The sequence below is a fragment of the Anopheles coustani genome, chromosome 2 (genome assembly GCF_943734705.1).
Source record: "Anopheles coustani chromosome 2, idAnoCousDA_361_x.2, whole genome shotgun sequence".
NCBI lineage: Eukaryota > Metazoa > Arthropoda > Insecta > Diptera > Culicidae > Anopheles > Anopheles coustani.
Window position 1 is genome coordinate 28,652,950 of NC_071289.1, and position 19,074 is coordinate 28,672,023.

General features: G+C 41.4%; 1 protein-coding gene across 1 annotated transcript in view; it reads left to right on the forward strand.

Annotated features, from left to right (window-relative positions):
• The window catches only part of LOC131266292 (neural-cadherin-like), a 97,343-nt gene that overhangs the window by 23,066 nt on the left and 55,203 nt on the right, over window positions 1–19,074 (forward strand). The window lies entirely within an intron of this gene.

Consider the following 19,074-nt stretch of genomic DNA (forward strand, 5'->3'; position numbering starts at 1 on the left):
CACCGCCCAGCTCCTCGCCTACCCTTAACTATGGTGAAAAGATACAGGATAATCTCGGATCACCACATGGAATCAATTTTCCGTCCACTGTGGTGTGCGTATCGAACCACGGACGAGGAGTTGCTCGTGGCTCGTTCGTGCTCCTTTCGAGCCATCTTAACCAGATAACAATACCTGATCCACTGTTTTATAGGATAAAACCCTTCACCCTACAGGCCGGGATCATCACGACGCTAACAAGGTCTAGCGTTTCTGTGCTCATATTTACCTTTCACGGGCTTTTCTTTCCTCCCCATTAGTGCCGATCGTAAAACCCATCGAGTAAAGTCGACGCACCGTAAAACGATTTCCATCCCCTGGTCCCATGATAGCTACCCTGGTTACCTTTGGATTTTGTAGAGCGGGGTAGGGGTGTGATACAGGTGTTGGCAGGAAGTATTTATCCTCTTTCTTGACCCCTGAACATTTCCCATCCCTTAGCGAACCATCACGGTACCCGTTTCTCGACTGCATCATTAGCCGGCTTCTGTTTTCTGCCATTGTTATCCGTTGAGCCCATTAACGACTGACAACAGCGCATACAAATAAGCAAATGGACAATGCCAGATCGGTACTAATTTCACTGCATTAATGGCTAGGCTTGAGTGTACAAATGTGCGGTGCCCATTAGTGTCCGTAAGCCCACTTCGCCACCCATTTTCCGACGACCGACCAAAAAATGTGCCATTACAGGAAACAAAACCTTTTAGCTTTGTTTTTGTTTTTTGCTCTGGTAGTGTTTATAACTTTATTTCTATTTTGTTTACTTTTCTTTACGAATCCTAATGGTCGTCTATTTTTCTTATTCTGGAGCTAGAAGCTTTCTGAGCCGAGGGAATTCGAACCCATTGTAGCTCACATCAAACTCATCGCATGGCACAATGTACACCCGGGAAAAGGAAGCACAACTTTAACTAAAGGGAAAAACTGGTGAAGTGGGAAAAGAATGACAACAAAGGAAGATGAAAGCTAGATGGCCCATTCTGTCGTCTTTTTTTGGAAAAAAAAGAACCTTGTTTCGGCATAAGAAAAGGGAAGGACACTCTTCAACATGGGCTGAAACAAAAAGAGCAGTGCAATACCATTCGTGTAAAAGAAAAGAGAAATGTTTTATTGTCTGGAGTAGGCACATTGGGGGGTGGCAAATTTTTCTGTGTTTTGTCTTGTACACTTTTCCCCATCCGTTTTCAATTACCTTTACATTCACGCCTTCTCCTGGTCCTCACGAGTCAACGTAGCCTCGAACGTAGGCACTTACATTAACAAATCCATTTTCTAAAGGATCCCCATCCTTTTCGACTCGTTTCGGCAAGGAGCCTGATGCAAGCCTTCCAATGACTGGCTACACTGGTCGGCACCCACCTCTATTGGTCTTTATTTTTTGTTGTGCTTCTATTACATACATTTTTTCCTATGTATGTTTGCAACGAACGGAGAAGACGTATACACAAAGACGTCATCAAATATCATCTCCGGGTTGGTCGGGTCGTGGATGATTGTCTTTCAGTGCAAGACACCGTGGAACGAAAAGAATGGAAAAAAAGAGTTCGAAAAAACAATCGTAGCTCGATCCGACGGTAGAAGATCCTTGCCATACGTCTACCTACACGCTTTTTCAATCAGAAGAAACGCACGCGTAAGCTTCTTCTTCATGCTCGTTGGTGTGTTGGATTCCTGTTGTGCTCTTTTATCTTCAGCTTTAGCTTCCCGACAAGCTGGGTGATTTGTGCTTACTGTGAGCGTAGATGGGCACACGTGGCAACCGCACGCAGCCGGAAAACCCTCGGATGCCGGAATTGAGGCCTGAATCCGGTTCCGAAGGTTCTTATTTCCAAAACGAGACAATACCATTTATCAGAACACAATTTATACGCTCGTATAAATAGAAAGATGGAGGGCCGAGTAGGATTTCATTCTCTTTTGCCGGTCCTTTTGTTTGCTTTTTCACTCCATTCACGTTGCAGCCCTTTAGTCGGAACGCAACGAATCGAGCCATGGCAACTAACCTGCTGAAGACAATTTGATCAGGTAACAACCAGCGCTATCCAATGACTGGAAAACGATGTATTTCCTGTATGTAAATTATTCCAATGGATAAATGTCGCACAAGGGAAAACTGACTTAGTTGTATTTCTTATTCGGAGTAAATTAATCAAAACATGGTTGCTTTTGCAATTTTAAGCTGTAAGTTTCTGTAATACCACTGCATTTTAATATGTCTATTACAAATTGGTATTGAGTTGGTATTAAATGAATTCGCTTTTCATCTACCATTTCTCGCATCATGTCTCGTCGTATTTACGCTTTTCTTGTTTTAATTTTGGTTTAACACAAACTGCAATAAGCTTCAATAGGCTGTCATCCAATGCCGTTTAGATTAAAGAAAAACAATTCAAAAGTATCGTCTCATGGAGATCGATTCGATGAGAAACGGCTAAAACCAACAACTCCTTGCTAAGACGCTAGTGCTAACAGGGAAAACTCTTCTCAATTACAAAGCAATCCATATGATCAAGAAGCGAGGCACACCCTTACTTTCCAAAAATATTTGTGTTATTTTTTCAAGACGTTCGGTTCCCTTTTATGCTACCTCTTGATTGAAAAAGCACTTCAAATCGCTCGGCTGCTCCCTGAGGAGTGTTTTTATTTCTTTGAAAATAGAAAACGTTCGCGAGAAATACGTGCTGGGGTGTATTTCCTGGTTGTGAGCATGTGAAAATCCTACACCACTCCAGAGAAACCACACAATTGTAAGCGGTAATAGGAACCGACACCTTCCTAAGAGAACAATGAGGCATTAGCTATGAGTTTTGGTGGAATAGAAATTTGCATTTGGGTACGAAAATCAGCACAATAAATCTGGAAGATACGCTTTACAAAAGCTTTATCAAGCATGAGCGCAACAATGGCAACGCTAGGCTTCTATGAAGTTTTGAATCAATTCGTCCGTGTTTAAGGCTCTACGCAAAGCACAAAGCTCCGATACAGTGGGTGGGAAAATATTATAAATTATATGTTAACCTGTATATTTATAAATACAGGTTATTATAAATTGTAACTGAAGGTCAAATCGTACCAGTTTGACAATGTGGTGGAAAATGAAGCAGCACTTAGAAGAAAAGGCATGAAGCCGGATTTATTGAATTTAGGGGATTTCAAACACCATGCAGTGAAGGCGGAAAAAGAGTGGCCTTATGCGTCTTAAAATTAGATTGCCGTCAAGTCTAGTAGATATTTCCTGTCAACGCCTACACAATCGACTTCTCACATCGCTTGCCACTAAATTCGATTCCATTCTTTGAAAACATAGTTGTTTTTGAAAGCAAAGAAAACAACTTGAAAGCCCATGTCCAACGTTTCACGAAAGCACGTTGTTTTACGGTCCTCACACCATCGTGAAATATTTTTCAATGGCAGTGTTTGTTTTGTCCGGTTTTTCTTTTTGTTTTCTTGAGCAAAGCACCTCGACCGAATAGAATGAATTCGACCCATAGCACGAGGAGAAGTAGATGTGCAAATGGTTTGTTACGGCGGATGTGTAAAGGCGTGGAATGTTTGCTTTGGGGCTTTTACGATAAACGAAGCCATTTACGTGGTGGTTGGTAGACTGAAAAACCTTATCTATTTCTTATTCGACAAACGAAGCATTGTCATATAGAGAAATAGTAATTTGCTAAATTTTAGGTTTTATATTCATCGTTAACGAGTGGTTGAGTTGCTTGATTTTCTATTGATTTATTTTAAAGCACATCCTGTAGTTCTCAACCAATAACCACTTACAAGGATAAACAAAATAATGAATTCTGATACTCCTTTGTTCAATATTTCAAAACTCATTTTTCTATTATAAATGGTAACAATCGATTATTGCTGTCGAATATGTCATTTTTGTTTTTGCGATTTGTCTTTTTTGAACAACCCTCTAGCTGTCTTAGAACTAATAGGCATAGTCGAGCTTCGCTTTTGTGGTTGCGATTGTTGTCGTCCATTTTTTGCGCTGGACAGGTGACACGATTTGCACAATGTCGTTTGACCTGCCCGATCACAATTGAGCCTATAATTTATGCGAAGCACGCACTCGAACCGTTTCGACCCGGTGCAAAGTGTTTTGTGAGGAGATTAGCTTAAGATTTATTGCTTCCGACCGGGACAGTACTGTGCTTTGAACCACGAAAAAAGTACGAAAACGATGGATGCGAAAGGAACTAATCTGAATCCTTAACCAAAGTGCGGACCGGATCACAAAGGGACTACGATCAAGAAGAATCCCATTTACAATGATGGCCTTTGCGTTCATCACTCAAAGGCAAATCACGTGCATTCCGATCGCCTTCCAGGCACTCGAAGGAATACCGTTGATAAATTGCAGGAAAAGGTTTTGTCCCAAGCGAAGTAATATTGCTTTCAGGCACCCGATGTTACTAACTAAAGTTATGAAAAGAAATGTCACAACAAAAAGCTTCGAGCTATGAATTTGTCAGAGATCGTTGTGCACGTATTGTTGCTTTTATTTTTTGCTCTCAGATAAGTAAAGCTAATCACCAGGTTGGATGATTTCCATGAAGAGAAGATTACGTTCTCACATACAAACACCACGAAAATCCTCAAGGAGCGCAAAATTACGCTCGTGACAATGGCGATGTTGGACAAACAGTTTTTTCACGAACGTTTATTTAGTTTCTTTTAATATGTATGACAAACGTTAATCGGCTTATGAGAAAATATATGAGCCTAAGACTGGAATAGTACGATATAAATGAAAGAGCGTAAAAAGAAACGAAAAACAAACCCAAATAATTTATTTCACAGAGATAATTTTTCTCATTGCTTTCTTCCTTGCGTACAGGTGTATGACAGTAAAAGATAAAAAGAAAACGCGAAAACTCTTTTGAAGATATGCACAACTGAACAACTATATGCACTAAATACTAAGGCACATGCCAACACAAGTTTTAGGGAGCAATTGAAAAAAAAACAGTATTTTTAGCCAAGCTTTGTTCTCGCAAGGTTCCGGTCCTGATGTTGCGTGGCTCACAAGGGAACAATTTGTCAAACCAACAAGGAAGCTAATTTTCACGCACATTGAAATTTGGACGTCCTGCCTCGACACGGTTCTGGGCAATGCGACGGAATCAACATCCGCTTCCGTGGTTTGTTGAATGCGGGTGAATTTCCCGCCACCTTCCTTCTTTTCCAGGAAGTTCAACGGAAAACTCGAAATCTCTGAGATTGGCCGGGTTTAAACAACAAGAGCCAACCGCAAAACTATACGCTACGGTGGCCTTATTTTCACTACCGCACGATAGCGAGTTGGTCAGTTGGTTTACGTTCATCAGAAACCAGCGCGCAGATACAATGCCGCTAGAAGTGCCAAGGTAGTCGACCGTCCATTCGTTCCCTGCCATCCACAGTCTCCAACCAGTTTCGTAGAAAAAGTAAAAAAGCTGGTGTAAATTTAACAGAGCGGCTATTCCGCTCACGATTTCTCGGCACCAAATCCAGAAGGAAGTTAAATTATGATGCATTAATTAAATTTCCAAATTCACACTGTGCACCACCATCACATTGTCAGAGCTCCGCATGCCAACGGAACAAACCAGAGGAACGAGTTTGTATTGCTTTGGGACGACATTAGCGAGGCGGGGAAAAATTAAATAAATCCTGAGATCATTTTTCCCCAACCAGCTGTTGATTTGAAATGCTTTGCCGATTGTGCAAAAACTAATCACAATGCATTCGTTATCCCACGTTCATCCGGAAGGAAAGAATTTTGGAAAACGGTTTCTCTTTTGCGGTTAATTTATTTCTACAATGTTAATGTTTTGTTTTTGGATTGAACAGATTGTCAAAAATTTGCATTTGAAAATTCCATCCAGCATTCCGAGTGTGAATCATACTCACACAGTTAGCTACTGCCAAATCATCACGTAACTCGATTTTAAATCAGTGTTGAAATAATTTGTTGATGCTAGCATATTCCGATCCTTCCTGGAAAATCGGGCACTAGTCAAACGGCACTCGTTCGTCTATTGTGGGTTGTTTTAGATACATTTTCCTAACCCACAAGCATATCATTCAGATCACCAGCAGCCGGAAAAATTTCCTGAGTGTCAGCTGTCGTCTCATTACCATTTAGATGAAGTGAAAATTTATTGGAAAATAACTGGTAACCTGCACACCCGACAACACAAAACCGATGGGGCAGTATGGATTGGAAGAGTCCAGCTGTGACATTTTCCTTTAGTTTAGGGAAAGTTTGTTGAGATCGATATTTTATTTTATGCTTTGTATATGGATTTATTCTTTTAGCAGAGCCGATTGTTGTTTTTAGAGCAGTTTTTCTGGCTACTCCTACTGTTGGAACTGCTGTAACGTCAAACTGTCTTTAACACCTACCTACTTATTAAAGATGTAATAGTAAACGCATAATCTCAAATAGTCATCCTTTCACCTCTGTTTACTGTCTGAGAAAAATGTCAAATGTTCTATACAGAAATGTGTCAAAGCCACTTCGCCTACTCGATAGGCATGTTCATTGGACACATGACAAGGATATATCCAAAACGATTATAACAAATATTAAAGGTAAAGGTTGCCCAGAATCCTTTGCATTCTGTTTGGGGAGTCAAAATGCTTCTCATCATTAGCACCTACATTTTATTATTCTTTGGAATGTGTTGGCAGGATGTCTTCCAAATGAAAGGTCCTTTTGAAGAGGGTACTAAGCAGTAGACAATCATACATTCGGGTTTTTATCCCCCGAATGGATTTTTCACTCACAAAGAAATCTAAAACCAATGTTGCAGTTGTTGGTAGAATATTTCTAATATCTGTGGAAAACCAGAATTATGATAATGCAGCTTCTGCTTTTGTTATTGATATTCATCAATGTACAAAAAAGATAGTGTCTTGTACAGAAAGATGTTGTAATAATTTGTTTTACTTCTGGGGTTATGAATAGGCACGTGAACTACGTAGAAAATACAGATTTCATTTACAGAAGTCTTGGGACACATTCCTTGGTAACAAGTTGTATTTTTTAACGCTATCTGTAAAAAGATCAAATTCCTTTCCAATGTCCACTGGACTGTTTATACATGAATTTGTAATTTCTTTATTGATCGAAATAATTTATGCAGCGGTTTTTTTTAACTTGTTTTTATCTTAACCGCTAGCTTATCCTTTGACCACTTTTAGCCAACGCAAAACGAAAACCAGGAAATAATAGGAAAACGGCCGCATGAGAGTCGTTAGCAGTGGCTTGGAAAATTCCGCACAAAATATGGACGTTCAACTGGGTTGAAGTACGCTGCATATCGCTTATATCCCAATGTGTGAAGCCTTTTCATTGCCCACGGCTTTTTTGTCTAATCGAGATAGCGTACCGGCGATCCGATGGTTGGGTCAAGAAAATTTAGCAAATGGCGAACCAAATCTGACGGTGAATCGATTTTACGCAAATTTATGCAACCCACGGATGCCAACGAAAAGATTTCACCGAAACCCGGGTCCACTACGGTTCGAGGCTCGTTAGATCGTTCGTGCGTTTGTAAAGGTCCACTTCCTCGTTCTTCGGAGAGCTGCGGAGTGGGAATGTACACAATTTCGGACCGTCGGATTATCACCCGGATTACAGCTCGTCCACCCGCCAGGAGAAATTGAGCTCCAAAAAGGTATATGCTGTGGGGATGGGTGGATGGTTAAGGGGGGGAAAAGAGATGTGTGTTCCCTTTTTCGGACGCTCATACACTTTAGTGCTCCCATCGACCAACTGGTACAATTTATGCAGGGAAGAGTGGAAAATGTAACTGGACCATCGACCAAATGACCAGATTTTCCGCATACCTTCGTAAAAACCCGTTCACTATCCGGAGCAAACCCCGCTTTTGCCCAAAATAAGCCGAACAGGGTTGGAATGTGGCTCATTCACGCCACACCATACTTGCTTTGATGTGCGACGGCCGTTGAATTAAACGGAAAGCCCTTGATGACTTCGTTCCCTTTCATACCTACTTGCATACTCGACCGAGCTATCGTCCGTTGCTGCTTCCAAATGATGTGATTATTACGTCTGAGCAGATGGTATTCATAATTGGTAGCTCGAAGGATATGGAACGGTTTGGATCGCAGGGATCTGTAAAAAAGGGTAACAAAGTGTACATCCAACCACGGCAAAGGAACAACCAATGTTGTTACCGCTTGTTATAGCTATGTCTTATTCACTCTTATGGTGCTTTTCATGTTTTTTATGAATCAATGTTTCGAAGGTTCTAGTCCATTAACGAAACACGTGGTTGAACGACGCAACGTTTAATCCAATTTTCTTTTGAAACAAAGGAAGCCAACGTTTTCCAAAAAGCTTTTGACATCAACCAAGCAATGGGACGAATGGTGGACACTCGTGAAGCTGGTTTACAGTTGATGAGACCAACGGATTTTCTGAAAACAAAACACTATTCCGTCACCAAAGGGATGCTTCGTGTTTGCGTTGCAAACAACGTAAATGAGTTTAATATGCTGCTAATGTGTAATAATGACATCAAAACTGTGCGAATACACATTTTCTCGTTTGACTGGTTTCATACCGTTCGTTCGAGCGTGTTGTTTAAAAGCATCAAAAATGGCTCAATATACCCGAACGTTGGTCCTATGCTAGTTTCTGCTTTTCACTTCATACTACTCTTGTAAATCTCATTCAAAAGCTTGATACCCCTAAGTCCGGCACCACTCAACGCAGTGCTGAAGAATCCAAATGACGGCCATCCATCGTTCATTGGTACGAGCGCGAAGAGACGTTGAACAACTGCGTCTGTTCCAGTATGAGAACTAATTGGATGAAAGGCACCGTGCAGTTGCAATTTTGTGCCATTTCAGGACTTCCTTTGATCTGTTGCACGTTTGGAGCGGATTACAACTAAATTTACGCTTTTGGTGGTTATTAAATAATTAAATTCAACACAAATTTTTAAAATAAGTTCTCAAAATAGTGTGAAGTGGAACGAAATCTAATGAATTATTGAACAATAAATAAAAGAGTAAAAATATGACGACAATTTTGTGGACACGTACGCTTATTTACTTTGTGTTTTTTTCAGTCCTTCAACGAAATTATTTGCGAACTATTATACTTTTTCTTTTTTTTTGTTTGTACACTTAGTTTAAGCTTCTTTGAGTTTAATATTTGGCAGTTGTGCATAAACGGAATGACATTGATATATGACGTAGGCAGAAGTCCCGCTAATCCGTCATTGTCACTGATCTGTGCGCTGGACATTTGACAAGAGTCGGTGATTAAAATTCGAAAATTTAAAAGTCTTGTTATTCTTGACCTCATGGTTTGTTCTCTCTTGCGCGAAATGGAGCATTTGTTTAAGCTTATTTTGTGTCATGCCACACATTACGTGTTTCTGCAAATGTTCCTCGTAGGTTCATTTTCACGCTGATGCATTTGATGTTCCACTAAACATTTCGCTTCCGGTGCTACCAGCCCGAAACTTATGTGTCGGCGTAATTTGTTTTTAAGTGCTGTCAACTGAGTGAAAAGTTGTCCGACGCTGGTTTATGTCCGACTGAAAAAAAAAACTCGCTGCAGGGGAATGTACATGCTGAATACGATTTCCGCCTTTTTTGAGACCAAGCCGTTTTTTTACGGAATTTTCAGATTCAGTTCGGCATTGAAATATGGAAAGCATTCCACTTCTAAGCCAAATTTATTTCGATGACACTTTTCCCTCGGTTTTTCAAACCAAACCGAATGTCCTGTCAACCAATCTAAGAAATTAAATTTCGTTAAAAAAACGGTCTCGATGTAAGTGGCATTCGTTTGCAGAGTCAGTCGTAAATTCGGCGCCCGTGAATCTGTCACCTTGCGAAACGATGTCCAAACCGAATCCTTCTTTCGGGTTTCTGTTTCGCTCTCATTTTTTCTGCAGATCTAATTTCAAATGGCTGAGACTTGAAGAGGGAAAAGAAAAGCATTAGTCTGCTTTTGGTGACCAGAAGGAGGGTGCACAATCGCTAATTGATTGATGGTTTTTGTCCGCCAACGGGGACGACTTTTCGCGAGTCCGTCTCTCGTCCCACATTTGGGGCTAAATATTGCAACTTAGTATGACACTTTTCGACCGGATTCGGTGAGATGGTAGACACCTTCGTTAGGAAAGCGCTACGTTGTGCCAAAGAAGGCATACCTTTTACGATGTCCGAAACGTTTCAGCAATAATCAATCATCATTATATCTGCTGGTCGCTGTATAGGATTTATTGGTTTATAAATCCATCAGCAAACGCACAACGGGTTGCTACACGAAGCCTGACAAGCTGTCTGACGGATTTGCAAAGCGTTGATCTATAATCACTTGAATCAATCCAAAAGCAATCCGTGCAGGAAATCAAATCTACTTCTGCGGTTGAACTAAGGAAGGCTTCGACTCGGCACTGTAAATATGCTCGAATGCATGCAGTGTGATGCAGTGGACGATGTTGATGTTGTTTGTACAGCGTGCCATATAAAGACAGACGTTTCCGTTAAAAGTCAACTCTAAAATGAACGTCGAGATAACATTTTCCCAGCAAAGTGACGGCATCACATTATCGTCATCTAGCATCCAACGATCCCCATCCACCGCATGGTGGCCACATAATTCATCATTCGGCCAGTCGACCTGAAACCGAACACCCTATCGGCCACCGGTCACTCGCGGAAAGCCACGGAGTAATGATTTTCACTGCGCCCCTCTCGTTGCATCCCCTTCGCTTGCTTTTCCGCGTGACCGTGGTCCGGGGAAAACTCGCGTCCAAGGTCCAGATAACGAATGAGTTGGAAATGATTGTTTGATTTATGAGTTTGACATGAACACCCTTCCTACTCGCCGGAGGGAAAGAAGAGACAGAGACCGGAGCTGAAGGAGGGTGCGAGTGAGAAACATAATTCAATTACCGCAACGAGGGTTACTGCCCCATCCATCCCAACCATCCCTTGCGTGTCCACGTAACGATGAGGTGATTGACGATTCTGCCAAACGGGGTTGAAATGTGGGTTTCCGTAAATGACGAATGAAAGGATATACTGGCATACGGCTGTGTGTAGAAATCTGCGTTAGTGTACATGAGAAGCATATCGAAATACATTGGTCTGCCAGAAGGAAATGGGTTGCGTATTTTTCGCCTCCACTTTTCTCTCTCTCTCTCTCTCTTTCTGTCTGTCCCTCTCTCTCTCGCTCTCTCTCTTTTTCTCTCTATCTCTCTGTCTCTCTGTAGTTCACTCCTTCACTTTCTCCATCAATCTTGTGGGACGAGGTACTCAACTGTCATGCGTGCGTGTGTGCGTATTTATGTCCCGGCTGGCTCATTTTATGCTCCATCGGGTGGAAAGCTTTTAAGAAAATGGAACCGGATAGTTTATTGCAATTTGTTCCCTTCCCCTCAATCCGCCATGTGTCAAGCCAATATCCTATAGCTAGCTATCCTTTGCATCATATCATATCAAACGTACTCAGTCCCAACCGGGCAACCTATCCAAAACATGGCTTAGATTACTTGTTTGTGAGATCATTGCGATATCCTCGGCGACATCTGTCAGCAGACAACGCATAACTGACTCGACCCGAACGATTGACTAGATAACGAACTGACTGACTAATACCGATGGCTTGGAGCAGCCTCTGGATGTGCAAATGGACTGTAGTAGGCAGTGATCCCCTTCCGAGCAGATTGAATTTCTAGGGCGATGGATATTTCAACCTCAAAAATCCTGTCGTTGAAATGACACTTTCCCAAAGGCGAATTCACACTGACATAAAGTGCAATAATTTTCGGACCCGTGAGAAAAAGGCAACCAAGCCGCGAGCTAAACAGAAGCACTCAAGAAAATCCTCAGCGAACACGAGCACTCTACTAAGTGTGTCCTTTCTCGGGTTGATTGGAAAAGAGTTTGTTGGTCGACAGTAGGAACAAGAAAGATAGAGGGTAAGAAAAAAGATCTGTAAAATCTTAGCAGAAAATGGCAGAAAACTCATTAAACTTCCATCAACGGCTACTCGAGTCAACCTGCGTCTGAGGCGTTACAAGGAGCAGCAGCAAGGGCAGTGCCTCAAGCCGGGCTTTCCACCAAGATCTGGACTAAATTGAAAAGTGGAATTTTAAATACTTCCTCGCCACGATCGTGCTTCATGGTTGGGGTTTTCGATTCATTTTGCCCTTACTGGACACTTGTTATGCCTTAATGATCTTTGGTTAATCAATTTTCTTTGCCAAGAAATCTTTTGAAACTCTCGTTTTTGCCACTGTTCGCCATTTTACGCAGTCGCTAATGGCGGTATATATGAAGCGAGTGAATTATATATTTTGCTCAACGTGGCTCTGGCATGGTTTATCGAACCAGATCGCACAAACGAAGCGCCAAAACCAGGACCATCAAAGATAATACGGAGCAAGTGGGGAACGCAACTGTGAAACTTTGGTGAACATTAAATAAATATGCTAGCAAATCGTTAGCTCAGACCACCCAAAAAGGTATATGAGCTTCCCACAGCGATAAGATTAGCATACCCTTCTTGGGTATCCTCTCGTTGGCCTTTCGTATTATAATGTCAAACATGTTGTCCTCGGTAAATACCGCAAGGTTAGCTAGCGCCCCATTTGCAAAACCAAAACCGGGCTCGGCAAACGAAACTGAACCGATTTTTCTCGGCAAGGGCACTGGCAACCCGGGAAAAATTAAAACGAACCGCACGGCGGGATCGGTTTCATCATGCATAACCAACAACCGTAACCGCTCTGGTAAATCAGAGCCTAAATGATCCTTTGCCGACCTTTTTGAACGCCACGACACCCTAACACCATGCCCAAGAACCCCTCCGTAACCGTTGTTTCAGCATCGGCCAACCCTTTGCGACCGCATTCTTCGATGGGGGGGGGGGGGGAGGGGGGGGAGTGGTCTGCAAGTTAATGGTATTTCGGGTGATCGGAGGAAAGCATTCGTTCGGCCCGCATTCGTAGCCGACCAATAAATCCCAACTCCCATGGCAGTGAACAGAAGCACGTAATCCCGATACGGTACTTCATCTCGACGCACGAGGCTCATCCCAACTCTCATGCTCGCTTTTCTGTCGCTCTCTCGTTTAAGGTCATCGAAAATTGTAGGTAAAACCAGATTATGCGGGTACTTTAATTAGCAAACCTCCTTTTTTGCGGTGAACCTTTTCCCAGCGTCTCGGTAAACTTACCGATACACGAGAAGATCCCAAAAGATCGCATCGTTTCATCGATCGATGTTGACAAACGTTATCGGAAGAAGCAAGCTTGCAAAATTGAATCAAACAGCCAAACCAAGGGATACAGATAAATTATATTATCGTCAGCTTGGAAAGATCCTAATATGGGATATCACGATTAATTGATATAATTGGAACGGTGAAGTATTGTAAAATTTGAATGAATGGAAAGAATCAATGTGAAACAAAATAATGGTAAACTCTCGAATAAGTTTTAGTTCATCTTGTTCGATTATATACTATATAACAGCAATTGGAAGTGTAACATTTCATAAAATTGAAGTCAAAGATACTGTTGAATAATTTCCTAATCACTTATGAATTGAACTCTGACACACTACCTTAGTTCGGTAGAGTTCCTTGTTAAATTTTACGTTTAAAACAATGCTTTTTTAATGCTAAGATCGATTGGAGGCATTTATCGGAAAAATTTATGCTAATTCGAGTTCCCCAGATCGTAGAAAAAATAATTTGATCTAAAGAAAACACACCACCAAAACCAAACAAAAACTATGGAAAACATAGTTTAAATTGAAAATAAGTGCAGTAGATAAATCACCCCCATCAATTAGGAGGAGAAGCACATCATCTACAACAATCGCCCAGTTTGGCTTCGTAAGCTCATTTCAACACCAATGATGAAATCTCAGTTATATGGTTTCTTTTCCTTCAGTGTTGACCCCATTTCATCACCACCATGGAGGATGGAAAACCAAGCACACAGGCAAACCAGCTTGTGGTGGCGAACATCCTTCGTGAAATCCGTCAAATCCCTGTGTGCACTTACTCTTCTGCCTGGTCTCAATTCGGATGTCCTCACGTTCTGTTCGTTCCCAACACAAGCTGCTCTGTCACCAGAAGCTGGTTGGCATGACGGAAGGGCAAACCATTTCATATTTGCCCAGAATTTCCCCACGTTCCGTCGTTGCCGGACTCCGACCGTGGCGACCACTTTTTCGCACATGATTGCATGTGAATCCAATTGCTTCGCAAGCTTCCCGAATGAATGATACGCTCGACTGTGCAATTGTGCCTTTGGAGAGTGGTCCGCTTGGAGTGATGGAAAATTGGTGGCTAGACACATACATACACACATACACACACATTCTAAGCGCCAACGGTTGTAGGCGTCTTCGAATCTGGCAAACGAACTGGGCTACCCGTAAGGGATCCTTTCTTCCACTTATATCCATTCCATCCTTCTCCGTTTCATTTCGAGCTACAGAATCGTGGAATGGAAACACTTTTGAAATGGTAAAACACTTTTGCTACCGGTTGAGATATCTTTTTTTTCATCGCAGCAATTTTCAATTCTACTCCAAGCAGAACGGAATGAGACAAAGGAAGTGGCTGATAGTGGGAATGATAAAAATGAAAAAGAATGTGCTTGATTCTGGCACTAAACAAATATGAAGGAAAAACTACAATAACACAAATTGAGCACCATCTTCGAGGCGGTGACGCTTCCCTCTTTTTTCCCCTGGATGGCGCCGGAACACAGCTTCCCGAAAAAGCATTGAAAGCAAAAATCAAAATACAAAAGCTCTCCCCTAAAGAGCAGAATGTCGGAAGGAGTGTACCAGTGCAACAAATGGAAGCAATTTTTTATTTAATTAATTCCACTTAGTGCTGGTTTATTGCACAAAACTGTCGCCGACGGTGTCGTAGGAACGGTATCGTGGATGCTCGCCGATGAAAGCGCTACTATACGTAGGAAATCTCGTCAACAGAAAGCCGGGAGCGCTTAAGAAGATTATTCATTTTTCGTCAACTCTATGTATTCTCTCTGTTTTGCTGGTTTTGATGGTTATTTTGGCCGTCAACAAATGAACCATTTGAACAAATCAACTTCATAGGAGAGTGGAATGTTGTTGTGTTTTCTTCAACTCGACAAACAAAAGATTATGTCTTAATAAGGAGGTTCAATTATTTGAATGTTTGTAGCACCTACCCTTCAGTTCTCTTTCTAGTTGGTTTTCTTCGTATTTTCCAGTTTCTATGTCGACAAGTCTACAAACATAAGCCGGGTTTTGTGATGCACTACAAAATTTTATTCCTAGTATAAAATGAAAGAACTATTAAAAACTTAAACACGCTCATTTTTACAAATGAATTATTGTGCAGCAAACTTGTTCAACAATAAATGGTCGGAAAACTAATTTATAAATTTTCAAGGAGCTTTCGCGCGGCATGAGCGTGTTTTTCCTGACGGTGAAAGTTTACTTTAACTTCAAGCATCCCTTGTGCAACGTTTTTGTCCGAGTATGTTAATGAGTTTATTGATAAAGCAATGAAGCTTTCCTCAAAATGTTTTCCCCCCACACTCAGGCATTTCGGTATTAAACAAACCAAAATACATGCTTGTGACTTTTTGTGTCCTTACTTTCCCGCAAATGGCGTTAACGCGTGGCGAAAGGGATTTGGGACTCATAATAGGCCGTTCAAATCCTGCTCATCTTATTTAGGGATACATCTGGGTGACAGGCCGAAAGTGAGGTCACGTGGCTGTTTTAATGGGCGGTCGTAAAGCAAAATATTATTCCATCGCAGAATCAATTTTACTTCTCTGGAGCCGGCTCACTGGACAAACTGGAGCCGGTTGGTCCATCTGGGAAAAGATTGAGAAAGTGTACTTGACGACGATTCCGCGGCACCACATAATTCTGTCTGAGATCAATTTTCAATGATTGGTACTACATCCCGGACGAACAGGAAAAAACTGAGCCCTACTGGGGACGTGGATCGAAAGAAGCGTAAAATCTTGGATCTGGAAACGGTCAGCAATGGAGAAAAGTGTTTGTTATTTTATAGCTTTTTGCCGCAATTTACACATACACATTCTCCAAGCGAATGTCAACAACAAATTCGCTTGATAATATAATAAATAAATTGTCTTTGGTTCGAGTGAGTGCGCCGCGATCAAACGAGGCGTCTCTATCACGATGCTAAATGAAAGCGTTCAGTCTTGCCTAAGACATTTCAATAGAATATGCCGAACAAGTACAGTTTTATCAAAACGGACCCGTTTCTTTCGATCAGAGCGGGTGATAGCTACTTTTATCTCCAGATCACGCTTTTTATTGCACAACCCAACATACACACATAGCTCCATAAGTGAAGCGAAACGGGGGACCTTGTTTTGTACCGTATACTATATACGATCACATCTTTTCTCCGTGCGCGAATGTCATGTTATTTTTCATCCTCATCATGCCCCATATTTTCCTTCATTCAATGGCGATAAATACGCTGTCAATGGATTGCTATTAATTTACGGTGGCCATGGAGGCGCCTGGTGTTTTGTACTCGGCGTCTGGTTTTGCGTCATCTGACGATGGTGAAACGAATGTAGAACGTCCATCAGGATAGGCACGAGTGATTCATTAATTATCTGGATTTGTAGTGATCGTTGAAATCCTGCAAAATAGCAGGGAGTAATATCCCATGTCCAATATATGGAATAATATCAGAGTTCAATATCTTTTGTGAAATTACACCGCGATTTGTAGACGTTTACAGAATACGCAAGGTTGTAATGGATTTCTGGTAAGATCACATATTTTTTCCATGTATTTAACTGAACGAATAGGAATCAATAAATTGCTTCGTTGCAGCGAATTGAAATATACGATGGAATCACGAGCGGTTACCACGTGTATGAAACCTAGTGAAAGACTCTATGATTTATGATTTATGTGCTCAAAATAATTTTAGGCTGATTCACATTCAAAAAACTAAACAGCATCAACCATCAGCAAATATGACAACCAAAGATGTTGCGATTCCCGAAACATTATATTTGCAATTAGTTTACCGTTGGTAGAAAAACATTCATTTCACATTGATTAAATCTATCAAATGTAAATAGTCAAAGGAGAAAATTAAAAACCTTTAATAGTTCGCTTCAAGGGGGTCCGGTAGCGCCGGTTAGAAAATCGGCCCATGAGCGCCGGGGCTCACCACCTCGACGGCGTGGGTTCGAATCCCAACCGAGACCGGACCCTCCCCTGTACGAGAGGACTGACTATCCACGCACGTACAACAGGGAAACAAGTCTCGGAAGCCCTTAACGGGCAGGCATGACCAAGAGGTCGTTACGCCAAGAAGAAGAAGAAGAAGAAGTTAGCTTCAAGCTAAAACAAAAATGTGAACATAACCGAGTGCTTATTTGGACTTTTCGGTTGGTTTTGATGAATCTTTGAGTGAACATCTACGTGAAAGGCGCAATATGCCAGAAGGTTTCTAATTAAAATCAAAAATATGTTCTGAAAAATGTTTTTGTTGCTGTATTTCAACGTTTGAATATCCATTGAATTTGATTTCGAAATCGAATGCACTTATAAGGATAGGGCAATGTAGCACTAATTTCACTTCACTAGAGTACACTACAGCATCAAACGACGATTCTGCAATCATGAGCAGGAATGTGTTTCACTAGAATAGAGGTGGAAAAAAAGCTAATTCGATTTTACCGTTACCGTGAATATTTCTCGTGCGCACGTACGGGCACACACACTTACCGTACGTACGAAACAGCTCCGATCACTCTTTCCCTTGCCCTCGACGACATAGTATTTGACTAAATAATAAATTTAATTTCGCTACCGTAGCGCTTCCGTATGAGAGTCGCAGGTGCCACTGCGGCACGATGTTGATTCGCTGATCTATCGATCAATGTTGCTGAAAGATGGAGTGCACCTTGCTTTTTCACGAAATCGAGTTACTGGTTTTCCTTTTTCCCACGACAGGTTCCGGGCTTCGTTCCGGTTGGAGATTGGTTTGCATTTGGTGTGATGCAGTTCTATTCTTATATATTCAGCAGCACTTAACAGGTTGACTGCATCCTATGAAACGGAAGCTGCTGCAACGGAACGAGAGCACGCTTTCTAGTTCATAACGAGAACAGCGTTGCGGTTTCGATTGGCTTCGAGGCGACAGGTTGATCAAAATGTTGCACTATTTCATTTAATGCCTGCACCGTATAGTACTGATCGGAAACGCTGGAATAAAGTTTCCGTTAGCACATAAAAAGTTGAATGATTTTATTTAATTTTGCAACCCTTCCTACGGTCAACTGTGAGGAATCAAGCAATGAGCATTCTTCTCGCTTCGGAATCGTGGATCGTTTAACGGATCAACGAGTTTATTGGATACTCTCGGAATAATGAAAGGAAACCAACTCAATGGTGCCTTCTCAGTCACACAACTTGGAGACCAAAAGTTATAGCTTTGGTGGAAAAACAGGAAGTCAACACCGAACAGCACATTCGCCCCAATTTTTCTCCAGTTTTCGTTGAAACATTTGCCGAACGGAAGAACAAACTGCGGAAAATTGCAAACCAAACAGGAAATGCGCAATATAAATTGAAAAGTTTACATTCTGTTTTATTGCATTTGCTTGTTTGTTTCCGCCAAAGCGTCGAACAATTCTTTTGAATGTGTGTTTGACTATTCGAATTCAGTTCAGGCAATGTAGGCACTTGTTTCACATTGTGTAACCATCACATTTTGTTGCCAATACAAAAGCAACCCTAAATGAAAAAGACGAGCATGATCTGCAACGCAAAGTGAGTGCAAGCAATGACAATTTTTTTTTATTTTGTGGAAAAACTATACTGTTCATTAGTGTTAGAAAAACAATCAAACAATGTATTCCACTTTTACTTTTTTTTTATATACTCCTTGTGGAAAATCATCTGCTCCACCAAGTAATGTGCTTTATGAACAAAACGCTTTTTAAAAGGACCATCACCATAGATATT